Here is a 10,284-nt window from a genome sequence, read left to right on the forward strand (position 1 = left end):
GTATTACCCCTTCAGTTTGTGGCTTCTTCTTTGGTTGTTTGGTGTGCGCTACACTGCCCCCTTTGGTGATGTGTTGTAAGCAGCAGGCAAAGTTCACGCGGGCAGTGTGAGAAAATGCATGGAGCAGAAAACAAGCTGCACAACTTTAAGCCCAGTTTACATCGTTGGGGAGTTTGTTGAGCCATAATCTGTAAGTAAGCAATGTCTAACTTCATTTTCTGTAAGATTGTTACTTTCATGTTACTTAAAAGGTTATTTGAACGTATAAGGAAAGATGTTAATGGTGAATGTAAAGCATAAGGAAAGCTATGTTGCTAACTTCTGTTTTGTTTACAAAATATGTTGATACTGATGCTACGTATTATTTTACTGTATGTTCACAGTCTTACAAATTAAAAGAGGAAAAAACGGTCTTCAGTTAAAGACACAAAGACAAAGCGATGTGTCCTGTCGTTCCTGGAACCATCTCCTCTTATGTTAAGCTCGCTGCATAGGGTGAATAGCCATACATTCACCTGAGGGCAGCAGAGTAAGAAGATTATCTACCTATCAAGCACCCAAGATGTCTCAGCCTGAGGCGTCACCGCCTCTCTCCCAGATGGTGGTCCGGTCAGAGTGCCACTCACGCTCTTCACGCTCTTCACGTCGTTCATCCACCAGTCAAGCTGCAGCCCGAGCCAGAGCAGAAGCAGAAGCCGCCCGCACTAGAGCACAGTACGCCAAACGCCAGATCGACATGGAGGTTGAGAAGGCACGCATCGAGGCAACACTAAACGCTCTAAAGAAGGAGGGTGAGGCTGAAGCAGCGCTCGCCGCAGCTCATGTCCTGGAAGCGGCAGCCGATGAGGAGCATGACGCCGTTGACCTCACAGAACAAGGAGTCTCCTCTAAAACACCTCCTTCCATCAGACGCGCTCAAGATTATGTGAACGCTCACTTCGCTAACCGCAGCTTGGTAGTTAATGAAGACGGAAAGCCTGATACAGGACAACTGGTTGGTAATAACGACGCTCAGCATCTACGACAGAGTCAACCACCAGTTGCCTCCTCTCCAGGTGAACATCTCACTGACTTTGTAAATCAGAAGCAACCAAAGTCCCCTCCTATAAACAGAAAAACTGACATTTCAACCGAGCCTAAATCTTCATTGCCTCCAAAGACTGAACTCTCAGATCTCACAGCCTATCTAGCACGCCGTGATCTGCTGACAGCGGGATTCAAGGTTTTTGACAACCGTCCTGAGTCTTACTTGTCCTGGAAGTCCATTTTCCGCAACGCCATAGAAGGCCTCAACCTCAAGTTCAGCGAAGAGCTTGACCTTCTCACGAAGTGGCTCAGCGGGGAGTCACTACAACATGCGCTGAGGATCAGGGCGGTCCATGTGAACAACCCACACGCAGGTCTTCAACGTTTGTGGCAACGCCTGGACAAAAGTTTTGGTTCTCCAGAGGTAGTCGAAGCGTCACTTTTCCAACGCTTACAGTCTTTTCCAAAAATATCTAATAAGGACACTCACTTATTGCAGGAGCTTGCAGATCTCCTGTTGGAGTTAGAGTATGCACAAAGTGAAAATTATCTACCCGGCCTTAGCTTTCTGGACACCCCAAGGGGGATAAACCCGATAGTGGAAAAGCTCCCCTACGGACTCCAGGAGTCCTGGGTGAAACAGGGGACAAAATACAAAAGGGACAACGGTGCAGTTTACCCACCTTTCTCATATTTTGTTCAGTTTATAAATGATTATGCAGAAATGAAAACAGATCCTAGCTTTATGTTACAAAGTCCAAACATAGTAGCTCCAAAACCTGATAAGCCATTGTTGAAACCAACTAAATACAGAGGTGCGGTTGCAGTGAACAGAACAGATATTAGTCAAACAAATGTCACAACTCGAACGTCAGTTCTCAACCCAGACAGACAATGTCCTATTCACCACAAGCCCCATTCACTTTCCAAATGCAGGGGTTTTAGGTCAAAAACACTAGATGAAAGGAAAAGCATCCTCAAAGAACATGCTATTTGTTATAAGTGTTGTTCTTCCACAGGTCACCGAGCTAACGATTGCAAAGCCATTATCCAATGCTCAGAATGTAATAGTGACGCTCATGTGTCTGCTATGCATGCTGGTCCACCTCTGTGGACAACCAAGGACTCTAACCTCCTGCCTCAAAGCCACGGCGGGGAGTCTGATCCTTCAAGCCCTGTAACCACAACTGCTTGCACAGAGGTGTGTGGCCCAGCTCTGAAAGGCAAATCGTGCTCTAAGATTTGTTTAGTCGACGTGTATCCCCGCACAAATCCTGAAGAGAAAAGGAGGATGTACGCCATGTTGGATGATCAAAGCAACTCATCCTTAGCCAGGTCTGCTTTCTTCGACATGTTTAATGTAAAAAGCGCTATGCTCCCATACACCATGAAAACATGTGCAGGTTTGTCAGAGGCTGGAGGACGCAGAGCAACTAATTTCGTTATTCAGGATGTAAATGGGGAAGTGTCCATGGTGCTGCCCACACTAACAGAATGTGATCACATTCCAGATAATAGAGATGAGATACCCACCAAGGAGGCTGTGTCAGCTCACCCTCATCTACACGCACTCGTTTCACAGATCCCTCCTCTGGACCCAGCCGCGGACATTCTCCTCCTCTTGGGCCGGGACATCATCCAAGCTCACAAGGTTCGCAGTCAGGTAAATGGTCCAAACAGTGCACCTTATGCCCAACGCCTCGATCTGGGATGGGTGGTTGTAGGCGATGTCTGCCTCTCAGGTGCCCACAAACCCACAGTAAACTCTTTCAAGACAGACATTCTGAATAACGGGCGCCCTACCTTCCTTAGCCCCTGTGCAAGCAAAATCTATATAAAAGACAAATACACAGAAAGCTGTCCTAAATTCGAGAAGACACAAGCAGAAGTAGGCAGACACATTTTCCAGCAAACAGCAGATGATGACAAAACGGCTCTGTCAGTAGAAGATGCATTATTCCTGGAAATTATGCACAGAGACTTTACTAAAGATGAGGCGAACAATTGGGTAGCTCCACTCCCATTCCGCTCCCCCAGACAGCGTTTACCCAACAATAGGGACCAAGCCCTCAGTCGCTTAATGACGCTCCGCAAAACACTGAAAAAGAAACCTGAAATGAAAGAACATTACGTTGAGTTTTTAGACAAAACTTTCAGTAAGGGCCACGCTGAACCAGCTCCAGCTTTAGCTCCAGAACAAGAATGCTGGTATCTCCCTAGTTTTGGCATTTATCACCCTCAGAAGCCAGAAAAAATTAGGGTGGTTTTTGATTCAAGTGCGCAATACAACAATGTTTCTCTCAATGATGTGCTACTAAAAGGGCCAGATCTCAATAATACTCTTGTGGGAGTTCTGATGCGTTTCAGGTCCGACCCATATGCAGTCATGGCCGACGTGGAGCAAATGTTTTACAATTTTGTTGTCAGAGAAGACCACCGCAACTACCTTCGCTTCTTGTGGTTCAAAAACCATGATCTGGATGGAGAAGTACAGGAATTCAGGATGAGAGTCCACGTGTTTGGGAACTGCCCCTCCCCATCAGTGGCCATTTACGGACTGAAACGAACAGCGATGGAGGGAGAAAAAGAACACGGCAATGATGTAAGAGAGTTCAATGAACGCCACTTTTATGTGGATGATGGACTAAAATCATTTCCTTCCACTGATGAGGCCATCAACATTCTCTGTGGGGCTCAGAAGATGCTGGCTCAGTGTAACATACGCCTGCATAAAATCTCATCCAACTGTCCTACCATCACAAACGCTTTTCCAAGTGAGGACCTTGCAGCTGACATGCAGGGCCTTGACCTTGGGCAGACACCCATGCAGCGAAGCTTGGGCTTGGGCTGGGACCTGTCTACAGACTTGTTCAGGTTCCAGATAACCGTCAATGAGAAGCCCTTTACCAAGCGTGGAGTATTGTCAGTCGTTAATAGTGTGTACGACCCACTCGGCTTTGCTGTCCCTGTCATTGTAGAGGGCAGGGTCATACTCAGAGACATTTCCACTGACATTCGTGAATGGGACACTGAACTCCCTAAAGACAAATTACAACAGTGGCAACAGTGGAAACACTCTCTCAAACATCTACAACAACTTGAGATTCCCAGAATGTTCACCTCAATACCACTCTCTGCAGCAGTAACTAAGGAAATCCATGTTTTCTGCGATGCCTCTACCAAGGCAGTGGCCGCTGTTGCCTACCTTAAACTCACAGACAGAGATGGTCATAATGAAGTGGGCTTCCTTCTCGGCAAGGCACGGCTTGCCCCAAGACCAGACATCACCATACCCAGACTTGAGCTCTGTGCAGCGGTCCTGGCTGTCGAGGTGGCAGAGTTGGTCGTGGATGAGCTGGACATCGCAGTTGATCAGGTGAGCTTCTATTCAGACTCCAAAGTAGTCCTTGGTTACATCTTCAACACAAAGAGGCGTTTTTACATCTATGTGCACAACAGAGTGGAACGCATCAGGCGATCCACACAAGCTCACCAGTGGCATTATGTGCCCACTCACTTAAATCCTGCTGATCATGCCACGCGCGCATTACCTGCTGAGCACCTTTCTACCTCCACATGGCTCAGTGGACCCGCTTTTCTTACCAAGTCAGAAACAGGTCAGTCTCAGGCAGAGTCATTTGATCTTGTAGACCCAGAGACTGACAACGAACTGCGTCAGGAGGTAACTACTTGTGTTACCACTCTTGCAAAGAATGTTCTCAGTAGTGCCAGATTCGAAAGGTTTTCTAGTTGGAATGTACTACTGAAGGCTATATCTAGACTCCGACACATTGTTCAGTCCTTTAAGCAGAACATAGAAGGCACCTGTCAGGGCTGGCACAGCTGTAGTGAGCATTTAACTGAAAAGCAGCTCGATCAAGCTAAGATCATTATCATTCGCACTGTCCAAAGAGAAGTCTATGCAGAAGACATAAGACAGCTTGAAAAGAGTATGCCCCTCAAAAGTTCAAGCCCACTTAGCAAACTGAACCCATTTCTTGACACAAATGGAATCCTCAGAGTGGGTGGGAGACTAAGACGAGCACAGTTGACTTCAGATGAAACAAATCCGATCCTCATCCCTGCCAAACACCACCTTGCCCAGCTCATTATAAGACACTTCCATGTGAAAGTATGCCATCAGGGCAGACATTTTACTGAAGGAGCAGTCAGAGCTGCAGGCTTTTGGATTGTGGGAGGAAAAAGAGCAATAAGCAAAATGATATTCAGCTGCGTGACATGTCGAAAACTAAGAGGCAGACAGCAGGAACAGATTATGGCTGAGCTACCAGAGGATAGGCTGTCCACTGACCCTCCGTTCACACATGTAGGGCTTGATGTATTCGGTCCCTGGTCTGTCACTGTCAGAAAAACGCGTGGTGGGCAAGCGGATGCAAAGCGATGGGCAGTCATATTTACGTGCATGAGTACACGGGCCATTCACATTGAAGTTATAGAATCAATGGACACGTCATCATTCATCAATGCCCTGCGTCGTTTTTTTGCCATCAGAGGTGCAGTCAAACTTCTTAGGTCCGATTGTGGGACAAATTTTGTGGGTGCCTGCAAAGAGCTGCAAATAGACAAACAGGGCTGCTACAACAGCAAACTAAACAGCTTTCTTGAAGACTCTGGCTGCAAATGGCTATTCAACCCCCCACATGCGTCGCATATGGCTGGCTCCTGGGAGCGAATGATTGGGGTCACACGCAAAATCCTTGATGCAATGCTCCTAGAACACAGGAATGTAAAGCTTACCCATGAAATACTAGTGACCTTAATGGCTGAAGTCACTGCAATAGTGAATGCTCGTCCGTTAACAGCAGTTTCTGCAGATCCAGATAACCCAGTCATCCTTACCCCAGCCATGCTGCTCACGCAAAAGGTTACAACCCCACCAATCCCACCAGGTCAGTTTGGAAACAGTGATCTGTTCAAAGCTCAATGGAGGCGCGTACAATATCTCGCTGATGTCTTCTGGAGACGATGGAAAAAAGAATACATCTCAGGACTTCAGGACCGCCGCAAATGGAAAACAGTAAAGCCTAACCTACAAACAGGAGATGTTGTTCTTTTAAGAGAGACACTCGAACATAGGAACAACTGGCCACTTGGACTTATCACCAAAACCTTTCCCAGTGAGGATGGGCTTGTAAGGAAGATAGAGGTGAGGATTTTCCGCAAGGGTGAAAACAAGTGCTACATAAGGCCTATAAGTGAGGTTGTGCTATTGGTGTCTAAGGATTGTACTTAGAAGCAGAAACTTTGTTTCATTGTATGTCACTTGCCTTTTACATGTTAGTTGAGGGTGACATTCCATGGATGTCAGGCGGGGAGTATTCTGCCCCTCGGTTGTTACTTTGTTGGGTTTCTTTGGCTGGCGCATTTCTCAGGTTTCCCAATAGTGGGCAGTATTACCCCTTCAGTTTGTGGCTTCTTCTTTGGTTGTTTGGTGTGCGCTACACTGCCCCCTTTGGTGATGTGTTGTAAGCAGCAGGCAAAGTTCACGCGGGCAGTGTGAGAAAATGCATGGAGCAGAAAACAAGCTGCACAACTTTAAGCCCAGTTTACATCGTTGGGGAGTTTGTTGAGCCATAATCTGTAAGTAAGCAATGTCTAACTTCATTTTCTGTAAGATTGTTACTTTCATGTTACTTAAAAGGTTATTTGAACGTATAAGGAAAGATGTTAATGGTGAATGTAAAGCATAAGGAAAGCTATGTTGCTAACTTCTGTTTTGTTTACAAAATATGTTGATACTGATGCTACGTATTATTTTACTGTATGTTCACAGTCTTACAAATTAAAAGAGGAAAAAACGGTCTTCAGTTAAAGACACAAAGACAAAGCGATGTGTCCTGTCGTTCCTGGAACCATCTCCTCTTATGTTAAGCTCGCTGCATAGGGTGAATAGCCATACATTCACCTGAGGGCAGCAGATTTACTGTAAGGTAAAGACCCTAAAATAATACAGAGAATGCTATCAGCAAGCACTTGGGAACAGTGGGAAGGAAAATCTCCCTTTTACTAGGAAGAAACTTCCAGCAGAAACATGGAGGCACAGCCAGATGCTGCAGCCAGTTGGGGTTGAGGGGGAGAAGACAGGAGAAAAGACACACTGATGATTAAATGACTAATGATTAAATGAAAAGTGGTGTATAAACACAGAGTGAAGGTGAATGAAGAGAAACACTCAGTGCATCATGGAAAGCCCTCAGCAGCCCATTGTGTTTTTAAATATCCTGGGACCCACAAGTAAGCCAGCAGTACTCTTTTGTGGTGATATGGTTCTATGAGGTCTTTAAGATGAGATGATGCCTGATTATTCAAGACCTTGTAGAAGAAAGATTTTAAATTTGATTCTGAATTTAACAGAAAGCCAATGACCAATTCAATTCCAACAACTGATTTTTATTTATTCGGCACAAAATTACAACAACAGTTGCTTCAAGGCGCTTTACACTGTAAGGTAGATTCTACAGAAGCCAATATGGAAGAAATACTCTTCTCGCTCTCTTTGTATTTTACCTAACCTGTCTTTTTTTCAGCAGTGCACACACAGTGACTTCTTTCTGATTACTATATAGCAAACAAAAGCAAAAATGACTATGAAAATGCAGCCATTAATGAATGCATCTTATTGTATTCGATTAATTCATGAATGTTCCAATTAAAAGAGGGGAAAAAAACAATGCGGCACAATAACATTGTAACTGGGATGGCTCGTGATTGATGGCAAGTAATGTTTGTTATTTTTCTACACATTGTGAAGATTGTGAACTGTACTATTCCACACAGATTTCAGGTTCATATGGTGGAATAGTTTTTAATTATGCAGATCTCCTCTGAAAAATCCTGCACTCACCTGTGTCTTAATCCTCAGCACTAGGGATGGGTATCGTTTAGGTTTTATCCGATACCGGTGCCAAATCGGTACTTTTGAAACAGTGCCGGTGCTCAAACGGTGCTCAAACCGGTGCTTAAAGAATGGAGAACACAAAATTGGTCCAAAAACCTCTCATGTTCAGCTGTTTTTTGTAAAAAGATAACAATGTTAGCCTTTTCTGCAGCTATGGGGCATTTATGGTATCACTCTTGGCTGGAAGCAGTGCTTAAACAATGGAAAAAACACAAACTTTGTCCAAAAACCGCTCATGTTTAGCTGTTTTCCACTTTTTCTTTGGTCATTTTAGCCTTTTTGGCCAGGGTGAAGGGAGTATCTGCCATCAAACAAGAAGACAGCTGCATGTAGCTATGATGATGTTTGCTAGTTCACCTTACATGCATTAATGTAATAACGTGGTTAGCCTACTCAACGTAAATTACACACGAACAACATTTAGCTACTCACGCAGAGAAGAACGGCTGCTGCTGCCATCATCATCCGTCATCATTTCTGCTACACTGGCAGGGCTAGGGGCCAGGACTCTCCTCTTCGTGTTTTTGGGGGATGTTGCATAACAGGCAACCCACGCGCAGTAGATGCGCTCGGTGTGAGGTCTCGCAGCAAGCTATCAAATACGGCGCATTTCTGGGCTTTTAAAAAAACGCTATGCGTCGCCAGGTGTTTCATCGGATTTGAGGTGTTACCTCCTTTGACAGTATCAGCTTAAAGCACTTGTTGCAGGCTGCTGAGTTTGCATATTTTGCTGTGAAGTACAGCCAGACTTTTGACCGCTTCGCCTTGGACATTTTTAATCTGTAGCTCTGCTCTAAAAGAACGTACGTACCTGGGCCCGCCTACTATCCTCGGAAACGTAAAGTGATTGGCTAGAAGTGTATCACAGCTCAGGAAAAAAAAGCACCGAAATAAAGCACCGAAATGTGCGCTGCTTTTCGGTCTGGTTACTACCGTTTATGTCAGAACCGGTGCCATCATGGCACCGGACACCGGTACCCATCCCTACTCAGCACCCTTTGCATAGCGCCCAGCACTTTCTGTCAGAGGTGTTATCCCGAATATTAGAAAACATATTCATTTTCCATCATCTTCTTCTCATTAATCTGAACTGCCTTGCAGATTATTTTGGTAAGTTAGGCCTGCCACTCTCTCCTTCAAGCTCTCATCTTAGATCTGTTCATTTTTGAGCCACTAATTTGCCTGCTTAATAAACTGTATGGGACAATATAATATAGTGAGGGTTGCACTTTCTTGCGTTGTATTATTTTCCCGCTAAATAGTGATTCAGTGTACCTTCTTTCCTCCTCCATGTTTAGGATTTCTATGACTGAGGTAAAATTCCACTCAATCAAAATATATGAGCAGGTTATGGGTTGAAATGGATCATGTATAAATTAACATTTACATGATCTGTATGCATTGTATAGTTGTGTGATGTGAAGCACCTTGAGGCAACTGTTGTTGGGATTTGGAGCTATATAACACCCTCACAGACACTCACAGGTGTCACAGAAGGCATCCACAGAGTGTATTGAACAAACTGTGATCTGCTGTTTTGGAACCAAAAACTACATTGGTATTTTCGGAGCTGATTAACTTAGGCTACGTTCACACTGCAGGTCTTAATGCTCAATTCTGATTTTTTGATCAAATCCGATTTTTTTGTCTGCTTGTTCACACTACAAATAAAATGTGACAGCAAACGCGCTCTAGTGTGAACCCTCAAAGCGGCCGCATGCGCAAAAGAAGACGTCACACAAAATGCGCTCTGTTTAGACCCAGAGCAAACAGTATTGTTTGACTGATGGCCCTTAATATAAAGACTTGTTTTGGACTTTACGTTTCCCAATTTTGCTTTAAGTTATTTTGTTATTTACAAATGGCCTAGATGTGTAAAGCGCTTTGGGGTCCTTAGGGACTAGTAAAGCGCTATACAAATACAGGCCATTTACCATTATCCTTATTGCTGTTTTAGAGGAGCGGTGCTTCAAAGGATAGCTGCAGATTTCTGTCAGAATCTGCAGATTATACAGTACAAATAAATTGTTCCCGTTTCTCCAGCGTTGTCTTCCCAACAGTTTCACTAACATCTACACTGGATGGCCAGGAAGCGTTCGCGATGTCTTCTCAGGCACTTCTCCGGCACTTTTCTGGCGCTGATAATTGGCGTCTGTCTTGTGTCAGTGACGTAAAAGATGGATTTAATGCGACATGACCATTCACACAGCAGTCGCTTTCTAAAACATCAGATATGTATCGGATTCAGTACCACATACGAAAGTGACCTGGATCGGATTTGAAAAAAACGGATTTGTGCTGTTCACACTGTCATACCATGATCGGATATGGGTCACATA

At 44.7% G+C, this 10,284-nt stretch overlaps 1 protein-coding gene across 2 annotated transcripts in view; it reads right to left on the reverse strand.

Moving 5' to 3' along the window:
• sez6b (seizure related 6 homolog b) overlaps positions 1-10,284 on the reverse strand; it is a 236,781-nt gene that overhangs the window by 170,537 nt on the left and 55,960 nt on the right. The gene's annotated exons all lie outside the window — the stretch shown is intronic.

The sequence above is a fragment of the Maylandia zebra genome, linkage group LG14 (genome assembly GCF_041146795.1).
Source record: "Maylandia zebra isolate NMK-2024a linkage group LG14, Mzebra_GT3a, whole genome shotgun sequence".
In the NCBI taxonomy this organism is placed as follows: domain Eukaryota; kingdom Metazoa; phylum Chordata; class Actinopteri; order Cichliformes; family Cichlidae; genus Maylandia; species Maylandia zebra.